Here is a 19676-nt window from a genome sequence, read left to right on the forward strand (position 1 = left end):
GCTTGGTTTAAAGAATTCACATTTGTCGCATCATGCTCTGAGCCCATTATTTTCCAAACATTTTAAAACACGGTCTTGAGATTTGAAATGTTACCGGTAAGGATGACAAGGAACAATTATGTCATCCAGGTAATACTGAGTGCCTGTGTGTGAAGCATCACTGCCACTGATTGGCACACACTCATTCACACAGGTCTTACGAAGTCAGTGACAACTGTAGTGTATTCATTCAGACTCTAAGATGAATCCCCAAATACTGTCCAGTCCACCAACTCAAAGCAGTCCTGCAAGCACTCCTCTGCCTCCCTTCTCCGTACCTTCTTAGCCCTCTCTATTGGTGCTGCTGCCTTTACTTCCTGCCTATACTCAGGGAGTAGAGGCACAGCCAGATGATCAGAATTTGCAGTTTGAGTTCCGGACGGCATGGTAAGCATTCTTGATGGTAGTATAGCAGTGGTCTAGTGTGTTGGCTCCTCCAGTTCCACAAGTAATATGTTGGTGATAATTATTTAGGGACTTCTTCAAGCTGACCTGGAATACAGTTGCAGATGCTATTCCAAAAACAAGCCTATTATAGTAACAAAGTCCTTTGTGAGTGTTTATGATGAGAAATACTTTTGACACTTCTTCCAGCTCCATCTGCAGGTAAGTTCATTTTGCTGAAGTGTTATCCTGCAGAAGAGTTTGCAAAGATATCCTCCATTCTGGGCAGAAGGTATTGATCTACTTTCAGTACTGGGTTAATGGCGAGTTTAAAATCACCACAGATACTGCTAGAGCCAATCTTCTTGGCTACTGGGACCGCTTGCATTGCCCATGGGCACCACTCAACCTTGGAAAGAATTCCTTCAGCCACCATATGATCTAGCTCACTGTCTACCTTTTCATAGATGGTATAAAGAACCGGATGGGTTTTGCAAACTCTGGGTCTGACATTTTCATTTAACACCATCTTACCCTTGGTATATTTGAGTTTTCCAACGCCATTCTTGAACTCTGCTGCAGCATCAATCAGTACCTTTCTTAATTCACTTTCACTGACTATTGCATGGGGAATTGACATGCAAATTGTGGATGGATCTCCAATAGGTTGTGGTTGGCTCGGTCACTCACATCCCCACAATGCTGGCCCTCCTGTTTTTTTGTTAAAACTACATACAAGGGCTTCCGGTTATGGTGCGGTGCTGAACAGACGTGTGTCAGAGCTCCTCCGAAAAGTTTTGAAATGGTGCAATCAAACAACCTCAAATTACCTGAACAGCTCCAGTTTATCTGATTGGAAACTGAGCGATAGCCTAAATGCCACCAAAGCCAACAAAGCAGACGCAAAAGTCTTCGAAATTAGACCCCACCTGTAACCACGCGGTGCAAGCTAACAACAATGCTAGTGAAGAAGAGGCAACAGATGCTAGTACGGCAGAAGACCCAAACCAAATTCTAAATGCTATTCAAACAATGGAAGATGACATTGTGTCGAGATTTGACGGGCTACTAAACGCTACACAAGGAGTACAAGCTGATCTGAAAGCTGTCACAGTGCGTATTACAGAAGCCAAAGATAAAATTAGCACTAATCAAGATGATATCGCCTCTTTGTGTAATCAGAGTACAACCACGAAAGCAGCAATGGAGGCGTTAGTGTTTAAAGTGGACGGCTTGGAAAACCGTAGCCGCCGTTCTAACCTTCACCTGGTGGGACTTCTGGAGAGGGTGGAAGGGGCTGGTATGGTCTATTTTTTGGAAAAATGGATCCCCGAGGGGCTTGGTGCTGAAAACTTCCCTGGGTCCCCGCTGACTGAGAGAGTGCACAGAACTGGCAGGGCTAACGAAGGTGAAGCACAGTCAGCTAAGCGACCCAGGGTAGTGATAATGAAGTTCTTAAACTACGTGGACAAGACCCGGGTTATGAAGGCTGCCAGGCTGAAAGAACCTGTACTTTTCAACAATCAGAGAATCACGTTTTTCCCCCGACATCTCTGCTGAACTCCTCAGGCGAAGGAAAGTTTTTGATCCAGTGAAGAAAGGGTTAGCTTCTCTCTCCATCCCGGACCTACGGTATGGGATAATTCATCCTGCTAAACTGCTGGTGACCTACAAAAGAAAACGCTACACCTTTGACAGTGCACCAGCAGTGGAGAAATTTGTGCAGGAGCTGAAGGACTACAACTTGGAGGCTGTGGGCAAGTGGGACAGTACAGCAATTTTTTGACTTTTGCTTGAATAGGTATGTTCATAGTGCCTAAGGGACATAAATGAACGCTAACAAATGTTAGCGGTGTTACCCACTGCCTTGTTTATGCTAACGAATTTGCATCAGTTCTCATTATCTTCAGTGGCACTGTAACTAAGACCAGGTTAAATTTGATCAAGACTCTTGGTATCATTTGGCTGTAATATTCTCTACTGCTGATAACATTGGGGCTCTGTTCTGGCTGTTGGCCATGCTGTTCTTCATCATGATGACGGAGCAGAAGGACCAGTTAAGCTCCATAATTAGGCCCTCTTTCGGGGCCATCAGGAAGTGTTCATCGTGGGGTGGGTGGGTGGATGGGAAGTACATTTAGTTATGTTTACAATGTTCTAGTTACTATTACTGGTTTTTACTCATTTTTTGTTACGTTGTAATCTCAGTTAGCAGTCATTCTAAATCAATTCAGCTCAACATGATTGCAATTATAACAAACAGTCTATGCCCTGCGATCTTCAGTTTCCCTCTTGGAATGTAAGGAGATTAAATAAACTTGTCCAAGTTAAAGCAAGTCATGAGTAGGATAAGACAGTTAAAAGCTAAAATAGTTTTTCTGCAGGAGACTTATTTAACCTCTGAGGATATAGTTAGAGAAGGAGGAGATGGCCAGGACAGGTTTTTTCAGCTCACACTCACGGGGTGGGGGTGGGGGGGAATTAGCCTTATACATAAATTGGTGCCGTTCCACCACCTTGTTAATGTAACTGAAGACCAATCTGGCAGATACCTTATCATTCAATGCAAAATTTTCTCAATCAGGTTTAATTTGGTCAATGTGTATGGGACAAATGATGACAATCCAGCTTTTTTCAGACATCTGTTTTCATCATTAGCTGCTCTGCTGGGCCATCTTATTGCAGGTGGTGATTTTAATTGTGCACTTCAACCTAAACTAGACAGAATCTAATGGGATAGATACCGCTCACCATCAGACAAGAAAAGAGTTACTGCAATGCGCTAAAGACTTTAATTCAGTTGATGTGTGGAGAAGAAAATACCCGGATAAACTAACTTTCTCCTGCTATTCTAGCACTTGCCAGACCTTTTCCAGAATTGATTATTACTTAGTTATAATTATACCTAGTTATTATTATTATTATTACACAGTTATAAGCTGCTGGTATGATAGCATAATTTCAGATCACACCCCAGTTTCATTTATTTTGAACCTGCCTAACGCCTTACATTATTTCCCAAGGTGGCACTTCAGACGATTTGACTTAGGAATCCAAATTTTATAGTTTATTAGAGAACAGATAGACTACTATTTTAGAGATAATATGGACCGGACATCTGCTGCTATAAGGTGGGAAGCCTTTAAAGCCTTTCTAAGAGGTCAGATGATTAGCTTTACCAGCTTTAAACATAAATATTTTAGATTGGAAATAGAACAGCTTGGAAAAAGAATAAAAGAAACTGAATCTGAAATATTTCAAAATCCCTCTCAGCAGCTATTTGCAAAACTTAAACTGACAGCTAAATATATTACCCATTAATAAGGCAACAAAAAGTTTGATGAGACTGAAGCAATCCTATTTTGAGCAGGGTGAAAAGACTAGTAAACTCTTGGCCTGGCGCATCAAACAGATACAAACAACAAACTCCATACAATCAGATGAGGGGGTGACAACTGCTGACCCAAAAGAAATAAACAATTATCTTTTTGAGATTTAATCAGAATATTCAGATTTAGCTCCACAAATACAAAAGGAATTTCTCGACTTGTTAGAATTTACACCCCTGGATGAAACATCCTTGACCTCGCTGGAGTTTAACTTAGAGGCTAAAGAATTGTCTGAAGCTATAACTAACATGAAGGGAGGGAAAGCTCCCGGGCCCGATGGAATTCTGATCGAAATATATGAAATCTTTAAGACTAAATTAATATCACCTCTGCTTGATATGTATCAGGAGTGATTTGACACTGGATCCCTTCGCCCCCCCCCTCTTAATATGGCAGTAATTACACTACTGTTAAAACCTGGAAAACCACTGTCCCTACTTGGATCTTATAGGCCAATCTCACTTCTGAACAATGATCTCAAAATTCTCTGTAAGGTATTAGCTAGGAGGCTGGAGCCATTCTTGCCAAAAATGGTCCACCCTGACCAAAATGGATTTGTTAAGGGAAGGCAGGGCTTCCACAACATTCAAAGAGTCTTTAATATACTTTATGAAAAGTCTGGAAGCTCTAATAGCAGTATTCTGTCATTGGATGCGGAGAAAGCCTTTGACAGAGTGGAATGGCAATATCTATTTAAAGTTTTAGAAAGATTTGGTATGGCGGAAAATTTCTAAGGTGGGTACAGCTTCTTTATTCTCATCCACAGGCTGAAATTTTAACTAATGGGCCTTTTTTTTTTGGCACCTTTTAAACTCAACGGGGAACAAGATAGGGCTGTCCCCTATCTCCCCTCCTGTTTATTCTGGCCATTGAACCACTTGCTATGGCAATTCGAAAACAGGCTAACATAGCAGGAATAACTATAGGAGATATAGAACATCGCATAGCCCTGTACGCGGATGACGTAATTTTGTTTTGCTCCAACTTGAAACAAACATTACCTGCCTTAATTGACCTGATAAGTACTTTTGGTACTTTTGCAGGCTATAAAATAAACAACAACAAATCTACTATATTATTCATGGATAAGGATGAGAGATTCAATCCCCCACTTCAAACTCAGTTTATGGTGTCAGAAAAGGGTTTTACTTATTTGGGTGTTAAAATTACTCCTACTATTGATAAAATTATCCCAACTAATTATAATTCTCTCACAGACTCAGTTATTCAACTTATAAACAGATGGACAAAATTGCCCATATCTTTGATTGGACGCATGAACATTCCAACAATGTCAATTTTACCGAAGTTCCTGTACTTTTTCCTATCTATCCCACTTCCTCCTCCATCATCTTTCTTTTATTTATTAAAGAAAATTTTTTCTAATTTTATCTGGAATAATAGACGTCCAAGACTCAGGCTTTCCCTGTTATATCTGCTGTATGATAGAGGTGGGTTACAGCTACCAAATCTTATATGGTATTTCTGGGCGGCCCAAATTAGAGCAGCCATGTTTTATTTTGTTAAGGATCACTCCCCTACTTGGGTCTCAATGGAATCCCAGTCGAGCAATATCCCTCTAGAACTATATATGTATTCAGCAGATAAGAAAAAAAACTGGTCAAACAAACTAAAAACCCTTTCTTAAAAAATACAATAATGGTTTGGCCCAATGCTCTTGCGTATTTGGGAGAGACATCACGGTTATCCCAATTTACTCTTATCTTTGGTAATGATAACTTCGGGCCCGGCAGAGAAGACCCTGGTTTTAAAATTTGGTTGACCCGAGGCACAGCTAAGGTGTCTGATCTTTATAATGGCAATACATTTATGTCATTTGAAGAAATCAAGGCCACATATGGAATTCCAACAAAACACTTTTTTCCCCCCCAAATACCTTCAGTTGCAAAGTTTTATTATGTCCAGGCAAGGTTACAGTTTGAAGCTCCCTCCTTTACCCACCCTAGAAGACATCACTCTGAAATTATCTACAGCTAGGGGACAATTTGTTTGCAAGTAAATGCAGAGTCATCAAACAACGTGCTACAAGCATGGAGGACTGGTTTGCTTGAGAATCTGTCAGAAAAAGAGTGGTCAGAAGCTTGTTCCTTAGATCAAACCCAATCAGTGAACACTCATTCTAAATTACTACAATACAAATGGATAACCAGACAGTACATTACTCCAGTCAGGTTGCATCACTTTAACCCCAAAATTCCAGACACATGCGTTAAATGTAATCATCAAAAGGGGTCTCTGTTCCATTATATGTGGGAGTGCCCCCAGATAATCTGCTTCTGGAAGAAGGTGCTGGATTTGATTAGTCAGATTATTAGAAAAAAGGTGCCCCTTGATCCTAAATTATGTACTCTGAATATTTATCCAAAGGACTTTATTACCTCCAAAAGTGTAATGTCTCTGCTTAATATTTGTTTTTTTTGGAAGCCAAACGCTGCATAGCCTATTCATGGAAGAAACCAACAACCAGTGGACTCTCACAATGGCTGAAAGGAATGACTTTATCTTGCTCTAGAAAAGATCAGCTACATCACAAAGAACAAACTTGGCAAATTTTGAGAAATTAGGGACATTTTCTACAAGTTTCTGGAGAACAATATTCAGGATGATGAAAGTAACGGACTAAATTGACTGTTTTTTTCTAAAATGGCAGGGTGTTTGGTGTGTGTGCGCGTGCACGTGTGTGTTTTCTTTTGATTTCTTATGCATTTTATTTTTTCCTTTTCTTTAACTTTGTTGTACTGTGGATGATCTAATGTGTTTTCTTTTCCTTCTGTAAAAGCAATAAAGAGATGTTTAAAAAAAAACACATACAAGCCCAATGTGGCTTGTTGGTTGTTGTATTTCATTGTTACAAATGTCATTCCCACAGGAATTATCTTTTCTTCAGGAAAGATTGGATATCTGCAGACTTCAATTCAGTATCTTTGAAATGCCGCTCAAACTAATTTTGTGGAATAACTGAAACAACCAAGCCAGTGCCAATTCCCTTTTAATTAATTTGCCATTCACTCTGGTGTAAGCCATATTGCTCATCTTTTGTTAGTTTTCACTTTGTAAATCTCAAAGGTACCCCATCCTTTGTCACTCTCTTCATTATCTGAATTTTCATCAACCGCATGGAGATTAGTGCTTTTTTTGAAACTGCAACTTGACTATCTTTTTCTCTCCCCTGTTCGGACCATTTATTTTTGTCTGCCCAACATGCTCTTTGTATGCGTCCTGCTTTGTTGCATTTTTTAAAACATATTTCACCTTTAAATTTGCATTGGTAAGCTTCTGCCACAACGGTAACAAAATTTGTTCGGCCAGGCAGGCCTCCATCTAGAAGCTACAATTTTGTTCATGCTCACTTTCATTCCTTACTGCAACTCAATTGTGTCTCTGCTGCATTTTTTTAAAACCACATACAAGCCCAATGTGACTTGTTGGTTGTTGTATTTCACTGCTATGAATGTCATTCCCGCGGGAATTATCTTTTCTCCAGTATAAGCTGGATATCTGCATTTGTTACAGAGATTGAAGGCAATATTTCACTGGAAGAAATCTCTATTCATCCAACAATAGATATTAGATGAAAAGCAACTTATCGACTGTTTCATATTTCTTTTGTACCACATAAGCAGGATTTTTCTTCAGAGGGATCAGGAATACCAATCAAGAATTCTGCCACCATGTGGCAGACCCTGTACGAGAAAACAGTCACATTTGTCATCAAGATACCAAAAATGTTTTGCTCATCTCCTTTTTCCAAAAACCAAAAGAATCAAAATGCTTGTAATAAATTAGGAGGACGTCAAATACTGTGTTTTAATGCTTCCAACATTTGGCCTGAGATAGTAAAAGACTGAAAAGAGATACAATTTATGACATTTAAAAAGTGAGATTCAAAGATTCAAAAAACTTTATTGTCATTCTAACCATACATCAGCTCTGTAGGGCAGAATGAGACAGTGTTTCCCAGGAGCAGTGCAATCAAAACATAACAAATGCAACACTAAATCATAAACATAACAATAAATAGTAAAACACAACAGCCACATCAGTTAAAATCAAGTTATAAGTGTCCAGTGCAAGTTAAGAGTGTCCAAAGCAGAGTCAGGTAGAGCAGCTATTTAGCAGTCTGACTGCCTGTGGGAGGAAGCTGTTTAGTAGCCTTGTGGTTTCAGTTTTGATGCTCCTGTAACGTTTGCCTGATGGCAGAAGAACAAACAGTTCATGGAGAGGGTGTGAGGGGTATTTAATGATGTACCGTGTCTTCTGGAGGCATCGACCCTGAAAGAGGTCTTGGACAGAAGGTAGGGAGACCCCAATAACCTTCTTTGCTCCCCTAACCACCCTCTGCAAGGCTTTTTTGTCGACAGCACTGCAGCTGGAGTACCAAGTTGTGATGCTAAAGGTCAGCACACTCTCAACCACGCCTCTGTAGAATGTAGTTAAGATGTTACTGGGGAGTGATGCTTGTTTAAGCTTCCTCAGAAAGTGCAATCGCTGCTGGGTCCGTTTCACAATCCCAGTGGTGTTCCTGGACCAAGTGAGATTGTCCGAGATCTGCACCCCAAGGAACTTGATGTTCTCCACTCTCTCCACTGTGGAGCCACTGATGCTGAGGGGTGTGTGCTCAGGCTGAGACCGTCTGAAATCGACAATCATCTCCTTGATTTTGGTGACATTAAGCATCAAGTTGTTATCACCGCACCAGCTCTCTAGGTGTTTGACCTCCTCCCTGTACATTGTTTCATCATTTTTGCTGATGAGCCCCACCACTGTGGTATCATCAGCAATTTAATGATCAGGTTCTCCTTGAATCTGGCTGCACAGTCATGTGTTAGCAGTGTAAACAACAATGGGCTAAGCACACAGCCTTGTGGGGATCCAGTGCTCAGCGTGATGGAGTCAGAGATGTTCCTGCCAACACGGACTGACTATGGTCCCTCTGTCAAGAAATCCAGAATCCAGCAACACATGGCAGTGTTAAGGCCAAGGAGTTACAGTTTCTCCACTAGTCTCTGCGGGATGATGGTATTGAACATTGAACTGAAATCAATGTACAGAATTCTGGCACAAGTGTCTTTGTTGTCCAAGTGAGAGAGAACTGTGTGCAGTGTGGTGGATATTGTGTCCTCCGTAGAGCGATTTGGATGATAAGCAAACTGTAGAGGATCCAGCAATGAGGGGAGGCTGGCTGTGATATGAAGCTTGACGAGCCATTCAAAACATTTCATCACTATGGGGGTCAGGGCAACGGGACGGTAATCATTCAGACAGGCTACAACTGATTTCTTTGCTACAGGGATGATTGTGGAGGTTTTGAAGCATCTGGAGACAATGGCTTGACTAAGGGAGATGTTGAAAATGTCTGTCAGAACATCTGCTAATACATCAGCACATTCCTTGAGCACATGTCCAGGGATGTTGTCGGGACCTATCGCTTTCCGTGGGTTGACCCTGGCAAGGGTCCTCCGTGTTTGCTCTGGATCAATGATTGGAGCTGGCTGGTCAGATGGTAAAAACGGACTGGCTCTCCCCCTTGCTGTAGTGTTTGATGCTTCGAAGCGGGCAAAGAAATTGTTAAGCCTGTCTGGAAGAGAGGTGTCGCTGTCATCAGTTTTCGGCCTGATCTTGTAGTCTGTCAGAGCTTTAATTCCCTGCCACATCCGTCTGGTGTCAACTGTGTCACAGAAGTGTCCATGTATTTTGCCTGCGTAGGCCCTTTTTGCTTTCCTAATCCCTAGTGAAAGTGCAGACCTGGCTGAGTGAAGCGCACTTCTGTCCCCCGATCTGTAGGCTGTGTCACGGGCCTTCAGTAGTGAACGCACCCCTGTTGTCATCCATGGCTTTTTATAAGGGATGAAGGGATTAAGTAGCTAACATACAGTTACTGAACTAAAGGATAAAATTCAAATGGACAAAATTCAAAGAATGTGGTGTTGCTATCTTCTCTTCAAATACAGGGTGTATGAACAGATCCAGAGAGTAGCAGATGGTACTACCCAATGCCTTTGTTTACAAAGGTGAATGAATACTTGATCAGTTACAGAATTGAAGGCTCGAAGTTAGTAATAAAAATGGGACACCCATAATTATTTAAAAATACATAAAGGCTGAACCAAGAAGTAAGGACTTAACGCAACAGACACTCAGGTTTGATAATTATCCTTTGATTTGGATCAGTATTAGCAAATTGAAAGAATTTATAATTTTCTCAAGAGCTTGTTGGCCCATAGTCAGTCATCAGGGAAAAAACGTATTCAGCCTACTGGGTTTTACAATAATCCACACAAAGTGCTGGAGGAGATTAGCAGGACAGGCAGCATCTATGGAAAAGAATAAACAGTTCATGTTTCAGACTGAGATCCTTCAACAGGACTGGAAAGAAAGGGGAGAAGTCGAAGTAAGAAGGCCCCCACCTTCTTACTGACTTCTCCCCTTCCTCTCCAGTCTCGGCCCGAAACGTCAACTGTTTACCCTTTTCCATAATGCTGCCTGATGCACTGAATTCCTCCAGCAATTTGTGTGTTGCTTGGATTTTCAGCATATGCAGGTTTTCTCATGTTTGCTTACAATAATCTTGTTTTTTCATAATCACTAAAACTCTAAATAAATAAATCCCATGCACAAAACAACTTAAAATTCACTACAAACAACAGGAATTCTGCAGATGCTGGAAATTCAAGCAACACACATCAAAGTTGCTGGTGAACGCAGCAGGCCAAGCAGCATCTGTAGGAAGAGGTGCAGTCGACGTTTCAGGCTGAGACCCTTCGTCAGGACTAACTGAAGGAAGAGTGAGTAAGGGATTTGAAAGTTGGAGGGGGAGGGGGAGATCCAAAATGATAGGAGAAGACAGGCGGGGGAGGGATAGAGCCAAGAGCTGGACAGGCGATAGGCAAAAGGGGATACGAGAGGATCATGGGACAGGAGGTCCGGGAAGAAAGACAAGGCGGGGGGGCCAGAGGATGGGCAAGAGGTATATTCAGAGGGACAGAGGGAGAAAAAGGAGAGTGAGGGAAAGAATGTGTGCATAAAAATGAGTAACAGATGGGGTACGAGGGGGAGGTGGGGCCTAAAATGTTCATGCCATCAGGTTGGAGGCTACCCAGACGGAATATAAGGTGTTGTTCCTCCAACCTGAGTGTGGCTTCATCTTTACAGTAGAGGAGGCCGTGGATAGACATGTCAGAATGGGAATGGGATGTGGAATTAAAATGTGTGGCCACTGGGAGATCCTGCTTTCTCTGGCGGACAGAGCGTAGATGTTCAGCAAAGCGGTCTCCCAGTCTGCGTCGGGTCTCGCCAATATATAAAAGGCCACATCGGGAGCACCGGACGCAGTATATCACCCCAGTCGACTCACAGGTGAAGTGTTGCCTCACCTGGAAGGACAGTTTGGGGCCCTGAATGGTGGTAAGGGAGGAAGTGTAAGGGCATGTGCAGCACTTGTTCCGCTTACACAGATAAGTGCCAGGAGGGAGATCAGTGGGGAGGGATGGGAGGGACGAATGGACAAGGGAGTTGTGTAGAGAGCGATCCCTGCGGAATGCAGAGAGAGGCGGGGAGGGAAAGATGTGCTTAGTGGTGGGATCCCGTTGGAGGTGGCGGAAGTTATGAAGTTATATGTTGGACCCGGAGGCTGGTGGGGTGGTAGGTGAGGACCGGGGAACCCTATTCCTAGTGGGTTGGCGGGAGGATGGAGTGAGAGCAGATGTACGTGAAATGGGGGAGATGCATTTAAGAGCAGAGTTGATAGTGGAGGAAAGGAAGCCCCTTTCTTTAAAAAAGGAAGACATCTCCCTCATCCTCGAATGAAAAGCCTCATCCTGAAAGCAGATGCTTCCTTTTGGCCCCTATCCCTCTAAACATTTCTTAGCCATGCACCTGTAGAAATAGCTTTTATTAAATGTCATAATTGTACCCACTTCTTCCACTTTCTCTGGTAACATGATCCATACACGCATCAGCATCTGGGTGAAACAGTTGTCCCTCAGGTCCTTCTAGTTGTGGACCCTGATGCCCTGGGGAACCAACTATGGCTATTTACCTTATAGTCATAGTCATACTTTATTGATCCCAGGGGAAATTGGTTTTCGTTACAGTTGCACCATAAATAATAAATAGTAATAAAACCATAAATAGTTAAATAGTAATATGTAAATTATGCCAGTAAATTATGAAATAAGTCCAGGACCAGCCTATTGGCTCAGGGTGTCTGACCCTCCAAGGGAGGAGTTGTAAAGTTTGATGGCCACAGGCAGGAATGACTTCCTATGACACTCTGTGCTGCATCTCGGTGGAATGAGTCTCTGGTTGAATGTACTCCTGTGCCCACCCAGTACATTATGTAGTGGATGGGAAACAGTGACCAAGATGGCATGCAACTTAGATAGCATCCTCTTTTCAGACACCACCGTGAGAGAGTCCAGTTCCATCCCCACAACATCACTGGCCTTACAAATGAGTTTGTTGATTCTGTTGGTGTCTGCTACCCTCAGCCTGCTGCCCCAGCACACAACAGCAAACGTGATCACACTGGCCATCACAGACTCGTAGAACATCCTCAGCATCATCCAGCAGATGTTAAAGGACCTCAGTCTCCTCAGGAAATAGAGACGGCTCTGACCCTTCTTGTAGACAGCGTCAGTGTTCTTAGACCAGTCCAGTTTATTGTCAATTCGTATCTCCAGGTATTTGTAATCCTCCACCATGTCCACACTGACCCCCTGAATGGAAACAGGGGTCACCGGTACCTTAGCTCTCCTCAGGTCTACCACCAACTCATTAGTCTTTTTCACATTAAGCTGCAGATAATTCTGCTCACACCATGTGACAAAGTTTCCTACCGCAGCCCGGTACTCAGCCTCATCTCCCTTGCTGATGCATCCAACTATGGCAGAGTCATCAGAAAACTTCTGAAGATGACAAGACTCTGTGCAGTAGTTGAAGTCCGAGGTGTAAATGGTGAAGAGAAAGGGAGAGAGGGGGAGAGTTTTCTCAGGTGCTCTAGTTTCCTCCCACAGTCCAAACAATGTACCAGTAAGTTAATTAGCCATTGTAAATTGTCCTGTGATTAGGCTAGGGTTAAATCAGGGCGGGTGCATGGAGGGGGGGATGTTGCTGGGTGGCGCAACTCGAAGGGCCAAAAGGGCCTATCCTGTGCTGCATCTCTTAATAAAAATAAAAATGTAAGGTACTTAAATTTGCCGATTTTCTCCATCTTGGATCCCCTGATGAAGACTGGCTCATGGACCTCTGGTTTCCTCCTCCTGCAGTCAATAATCAGCTCTTTGGTTTTGCCAACACTGAGTGAGAGGCTGGTGTTGCTGGTGCACCATTCAGTCAGATTCTCCATCTCCCTCCTATATGCTGATTCATCAGCACCTTTGATATGATCCAAAACAGTTCTATCATCAGCAAACTTAAATATGGCTTTGGAGCTGTACTTGGTCTCACAGCACTTAGCACTCTGCTTGATTGGCAATTATTTCACTACCCAAAACAGCTATTCTTTCCAACACATCTCTTTGAATAGAGATTGTAATATTTATGGACAAAATACAATGCAGCCATTTACCAATGATATTCTAACAGCATCATCCCAAGCTCAGAAACTCTACTAATAAGGACAAAGACTACATATACAAGGGAACACATTCAGGGTCCTCTTCAAGTTATATACAATCCCAACTTAAAAATGTAAACACTAATTCATCTTCAGTGGTCCAAGTCCTGGAAAACAATATTCATCAATACAGTAGAAATATCTTCATTATAAAAATTGCAGCAATTCACAATGAAGCTCACTGCTGCCTTCAAGAGAAGGAGGGAGAAGATGGAGGCACAACGCAGCACGCGTGGCCGTTCCGAATTGATATCGATATGTGTTAACTGGGGGGCCGTGCACAATCCTGATTTGATGGAGACAGCCCTGAAAAGTGCAGAGGAACGCCTGGAGAAACTTCTGAAATGCCCGCTTCGCTGCTGCTGCTACTGTGCAATCGAGAATCTCCGGAGGGGAAGGCCCCAAATCCTCCGGTTTGCCTATCGCCTGTTGCCGGGCTGGGGTCAAAGCACTCGGCAAAGATGGTGCTCGGTGCTGGAGAGCTGATTGGAGGCTCGGAGTTTTCGGATGGACTCGGAGTCAGATTGTGGTCGGATGCTTCCAAGATGCTGCATTGGCAAGTTTGCGGCGCTAGAAGTTCACGGTCTGTGTGAGATGATGGGACTTTCAAGAGATTTTGAGCCGTTTACCGTGCCCATAGTCTGTTCTTATCAAATTACGGTATTGCTTTGCACTGTTGTAACTATGTTATAATTATGTGTTTTTTGTCAGTTTTTAAGTCAGTTTGTCATGTGTTTCTGTGATATCAATCTGGAAAAACATTGTATCATTTCTTAATGCACGCATTACTAAATGACAATAAAAGAGGACTGCGTGTCCTCATAATCTAATCTAATTATGGCTGGGCAATAAATTTTGGTCTTGCAGGTGACATCTACATGAGTAAAAAGCTTTTAGGTCATTCCTATATATAAAAAAAAATGCCATTGTTATGTTTAATGTGCTTTTGTTTAATGCAATGAAATGCTGACAGTTTTCCCCAACAGATCCATTCTATTGCTTTGAAGATCAGAATTCATTTTCTAGGAAGCGAACAGAGATATGCTATTTTAAAGTCCTTTCAAACCTATTCTATTAGCGGGAATACCACCTGGTTTTATGCAAATTCAGGTCCCCTGTCACCAGCAGCTGGAATGCTTCTATTCAGAATTTAAGGCAGCAGAACACCATAGGGCATTATGACATCAGAGAGTAATTCTGCAAAGCTGAAATTTGCAAATACCTCTGGAAAGAGGCATAAAAGGTACAAAATAAAATTATAGTGGAGTCTGTTTAATTGGTCAATCAGGACAGCCACTATTTTGGTCTTAAAGAACAGCCAGGATTTCCTTCATTTATTTGTGACATTGGGTGCTTAATTGGGACAGGGGACTGTTGGCGGTTTCTAAGTCGTTTCCGTCACATTCCAAGTGTGGCTGTTATTGACACAACATGCTTAGAGCGAAGACTGTCAGTTGTGTGTGTTTGTGCTCAAAAAGCAATGGCACTTTTCATTGATAGTGCGAAGTAAGCAGTAAGACAATTCAGAACTGTTTTGCTCATTGGGCTTTTAAGCATTGAGGCTTGAAGATGCCAGAAAAGCCTGGGAGAGAAAATGCAACAATTTCATTACTTCAACAAGTTAGGAACTATGAAGAATTTGAAGGTATCAATAATCATCTTGAATGTTACAATGAAAATGAAGATTTGGATGATGCAATCATCGAAAGCATTATATGAAGGCAGCCCATTATCTGCTGTAGGTATCTGCACTGATGTTGTTCATTTACCCTCAATCAAAAGAACACAGCTAGCTCACACTGGAAGAATCCATTTATTGATAACTGTTAAGAACTAATACACAGTGTTATAGTACTCTAGTAGTATTTCAATTTGTTCTACATTTTATTTAAATACATAATTTGTTATTCAGACAGTTGCTTGTCTTTTGGTATACCTTTTTAATTATTCCCATTAACCTCTGGCAAATTGAGTCAAAATGTTCTGGTCCCAATTAACTAAAATCCACTGTATTAAATTATTTCTCCACTACTCCAGAGTTTACAGTAGTGGTTCCAGCTAACTTGCTACAAAGCAATTCTGCCACTTGTAATCACAAACACAAGAGATTCTGCAGGTGCTGTAAATCTAGAGCAACACACACAAAATGCTGGAGGAACTCAGCAGGTCAGGCAGCACCTATGGAGGGGAATAAACAGTTGACGTTTCTGGCTGAGACCCTTCATCAGAACTGGAAAGGAAATGACTACAAACCAGAACTCCCTTCCTTCATTGCCACATGAAAGTCTTCAATCACAGCACCTAATATACTCCTGCATAAGTTTGGTACAAGCAACACTTATGGCCTCAGTTTCATTGTCATCAACATAGTTAGATAAACAAATGTAATAAATTGTGTAATTTAAACCACTGCAATGACTTACCAATAATACTGTAACGCTCAAAATAATTTTGACATCCAGTGTAACTTAAAACAGTTGATTAACAACTATCTCAAAATCTGTGGACATCGTCACTCTTAAGTGCTATGGAATATCAGTAACAACATAACAGCAATAAGCAGTAAGCAGGTAGGAAGGGCCAGCTAAGTTAGTGGCAAAAGGGACATGGGCTGGAGGGAAAGAAATATTGTGGCCGTATGAATCTGTATGTGCTTCTGGGAAACCATTTATGCCCATTTGTCACTGTACTGGGGCTCTAATTCATTGACATAAAATAGCATAGGTATTGGAAGCCAATGTTTTAATGTTATGTATTAGATACATTTTAAATTTCTTGTTACCAAGTACACAGTAGCTTTAGAGATAGCACTGCTGGGTTATGCATCTTCAAACAACAATTGAGTGAGAGGTTTAGTTGGGTTTCAGCTTTCCAATCCATATTTTAATCAGCAGAAACAAAAATGCTGGTTTTCCAGTATGACAATTGTTAAGCAGAGTTGGATGGATTATAGTTTTGTTTATTGACTAGTGTGTTATGGGTGTGGCAATGGATTAAAAACTGTATTTGCCAATCACATCTAGGTTTAAATAGTTAGCAATTCTCTTGCAACCTTACACATGCATATGATCTTGGAAAGAGCATGTATAGAACCTAACAAGTTAATACCTTTGAGGATATTTTGTCAGAGAAACAACAGTTGTTTCAACTGTCACAGATCTTAATAAACTAAAAGAAATATTGTAGCCAAATATGATGCTGTAAATAAAGTCAAAGAAATAGTCAAATCATTAATCATATATTATGGCTGCAGAGGATTTGCACAGACCTGTTTGATCAAAGGATCGTATACTTCATTAATGTTGAGTAATTAGTGATCTAATCCCAAAATAGTTTATTTTAATTGAATATAAAACTTAAACATTACATAGAACTCATGTCTTTATTTAAAATCTGTAGTGCATTAATGCATCAGGGAGAAATATATTTGCTGACAAGGGTACAAAGAAGTTAATTATCCAAACTAAATCAAATTACCGATGTAATATTATGCATACATAACCAGATGAAACGATGCTTAATATTATGCATGTTCAAAATTGACAGGAGCACTTACAATTGTTTTTGAATGTCATTAATACCTACATATTAATGTTAAATTCTACTTGTTTCTTCCAGTATCCTGACGAAGATAGCAGTTCATTCAAGAATATGCTTTACTGCCTCTCTGCGGTACTTCAGAAATAGACTGAAAAAATCAGCTTGTTGCCATGGTTTATACGCAAAAAAAGTTCTAGTTGTATTCATAAATACATGTAGTGCTCCACAATTTTCATATAGAAACAAGGATAATTTTAGTCGTTCACTGTATAAATTTCATATTTGTGTTCTAGCAACATTTTTGCGGCCCATCGATAAGCTCACTTGCCTGGGAGTTTGGATTTGTCGCGCGAGTTGATCAGCCCCAGATTTGTAGGCACTTTCGACTTTGCGAGAAAGAAATACATTAGAAATATGTATTCCAAGGTTCGCTCGGACAGCTAACAAGAAATTAAGTCTCAACACCGAAAGTAATCGAGGGTGTCACAACCGCAAAGTAATCGGCAAACTGCACCCCCAGCCGCCCCTGTTCTACGGAATCTCAGCCACAAGTTGGCCGGTTCCTTTTCGGTAGTGGAGCGGCTGTGGAAGGGGCTGGCTGGCACAGTACACAACCACAGGCCCAGTTCGGCCAAGGCGCGGCCTGCCGTCAACCCACCCGACTCACCTCCGACCTCGGCCGCCAGCCCCAGGGGGGCCGGGGCTGAAAGGCAATGTCTGGTCGAGTTGGCAGGGTCCGTTCGCTTGGCGTGTCCTGCCTCGCTCCTTGGGCCCCGCTTCCGGCTAGGGCAACTCCTGGCGACCCGCACGCCAGCCGTCGCTGCCGGTTGATGTCGCGAAACCGCGCTCTCCACACTGTCGATGGCCCGAACGCTCGGCCGTTGCTATTAGTGACCCGCAATCTCCTTCATACACCCTGTTGCTGCCGACAACACTCACGCTCTCCGTCGGTTGGTGCGATAGAACCACGTGCCGCAGTTGCTCGTTCCGCCCATTTGCTGTTGCCATTGGTGACCCGCTGGCCGCACGTTCCGCCTACCTCGCGGGTAATATTTACATCGGGGACACAGAGCGGGCCACAGCCAACCATGCTCACTTGCAACCTAAGGTAAAATTCGTGCAGAAAGTGCTGGAATAGCTGTACTAACCAGCATCTTATGAGGAGCGCTGGAGTTTGCTGTGTTATAGAGTCATACAGTGCAGACACAGAACCTTTGGCCCACCGTGGCGATGCCGGTCACCATCACTGCTAATTCAACCTCCTGCAATGGGTCCATAGCCTTCTATAGCCCAGGGGATTTCAGATGTTCAACTGAATGTTTACATGTTGTGAGACTTCCTGCCAACGCAACACTAATTCTGTTCCTATGTCTTACGGTCTAAATATTACACGCAATTTGATGTATTTTTATGTAAAATGTTGGATTTTACTCAAATTCCGTTGTAATTGGGGACATCTAAAAATGAAAGAGAAGGAAGCTGGAAATCTGAAAAGCAGACGGCTAACGCTGAAAACAGCAGATGGGGCAACGTCAGTGGAAAGAGGTACAACAACTGATGTTTCAGATGAAAGGCTCTTCATTATAACTGCTTCAGAATTTATGAAATATAGTGGTGGTCAAGTGGTAGGAACCAAAGCAGGCAACAGTTTAACAAAGCTACATCAAGTGTTGATAACAGGAATACTGCAGATGCTGGAAATTCAAGCAACACACATGAAAGTTGCTGGTGAACACAGCAGGCCAGGCAGCATCTCTAGGAAGAGTTACAGTCGATGTTTCAGGCTGACACCCTTTGTCAGGACTAACTAAAAGAAGAGCTAGTAAAAGATTTGAAAGTGGGAGGGGGAGGGGGAGATCCAAAATGATAGGAGAAGACAGGAGGGGGAGGGATGGAGCCAAGAGCTGGACAGTTGATTGGCAAAAGGGATATGAGAGGATCATGGGATGGGAGGTCCGGGGAGAAAGAAAAGCGGGGGGGGGGGAACCCAGAGGATGGGCAAGGGGTATAGTCAGAGGGACAGAGGGAGAAAAAGAGTGAGAGAAAGAATGTGTGTATAAAAATAAATAACGGATGGGGTACGAGGGGGAGGTGGGGCATTAGCGGAAGTTCGAGAAGTCAATGTTCGTGCCATCAGGTTGGAGGCTACCCGGACGGAATATAAGGTGTTGTTCCTCAACCTGAGTGTGGCTTCATCTTTACAGTAGAGGAGGCCGTGGATAGACATGTCAGAATGGGAATGGGATATGCAATTAAAACGTGTGGCCACTGGGAGATCCTGCTTTCTCTGGCGGACAGAGCGTAGGTGTTCAACAAAGCGGTCTCCCAGTCTGCGTCGGGTCTCGCTGAACACCTACGCTCTGTCCGCCAGAGAAAGCAGGATCTCCCAGTGGCCACACATTTTAATTCCACGTCCCATTCCCATTCTGACATGTCTATCCACGGCCTCCTCTACTCTAAAGATGAAGCCATACTCAGGTTGGAGGAACAACACCTTATATTCCGTCTGGGTAGCCTCCAACCTGATGGCATGAACATTGACTTCTCAAACTTCCGCTAATGCCCCACCTCCCCCTCGTACCCCATCCGTTATTTATATGTACACACACATTCTTTTTCTCTCTCTCTCCTTTTTCTCCCTCTGTCACTCTCACTATATCCCTTGCCCATCCTCTGGGCTCCCCCCC

At 42.5% G+C, this 19676-nt stretch overlaps 1 protein-coding gene across 2 annotated transcripts in view; it reads right to left on the minus strand.

The window, feature by feature from the left end:
- Window positions 1-17916, minus strand: part of lca5 (lebercilin LCA5) — a 95380-nt gene extending 77464 nt beyond the window's left edge. For both annotated transcript variants that reach the window (XM_063040331.1, XM_063040330.1), the window contains exon 1: window positions 17657-17916. The gene's annotated coding sequence lies outside the window, so the exon portion shown is untranslated. The remainder of the gene's footprint in view (window positions 1-17656) is intronic.
- Between the last annotated feature and the right edge of the window lie 1760 nt (window positions 17917-19676).

Source organism: Mobula hypostoma, chromosome 2 (genome assembly GCF_963921235.1).
Source record: "Mobula hypostoma chromosome 2, sMobHyp1.1, whole genome shotgun sequence".
NCBI classification, from domain to species: Eukaryota; Metazoa; Chordata; class Chondrichthyes; order Myliobatiformes; family Myliobatidae; genus Mobula; species Mobula hypostoma.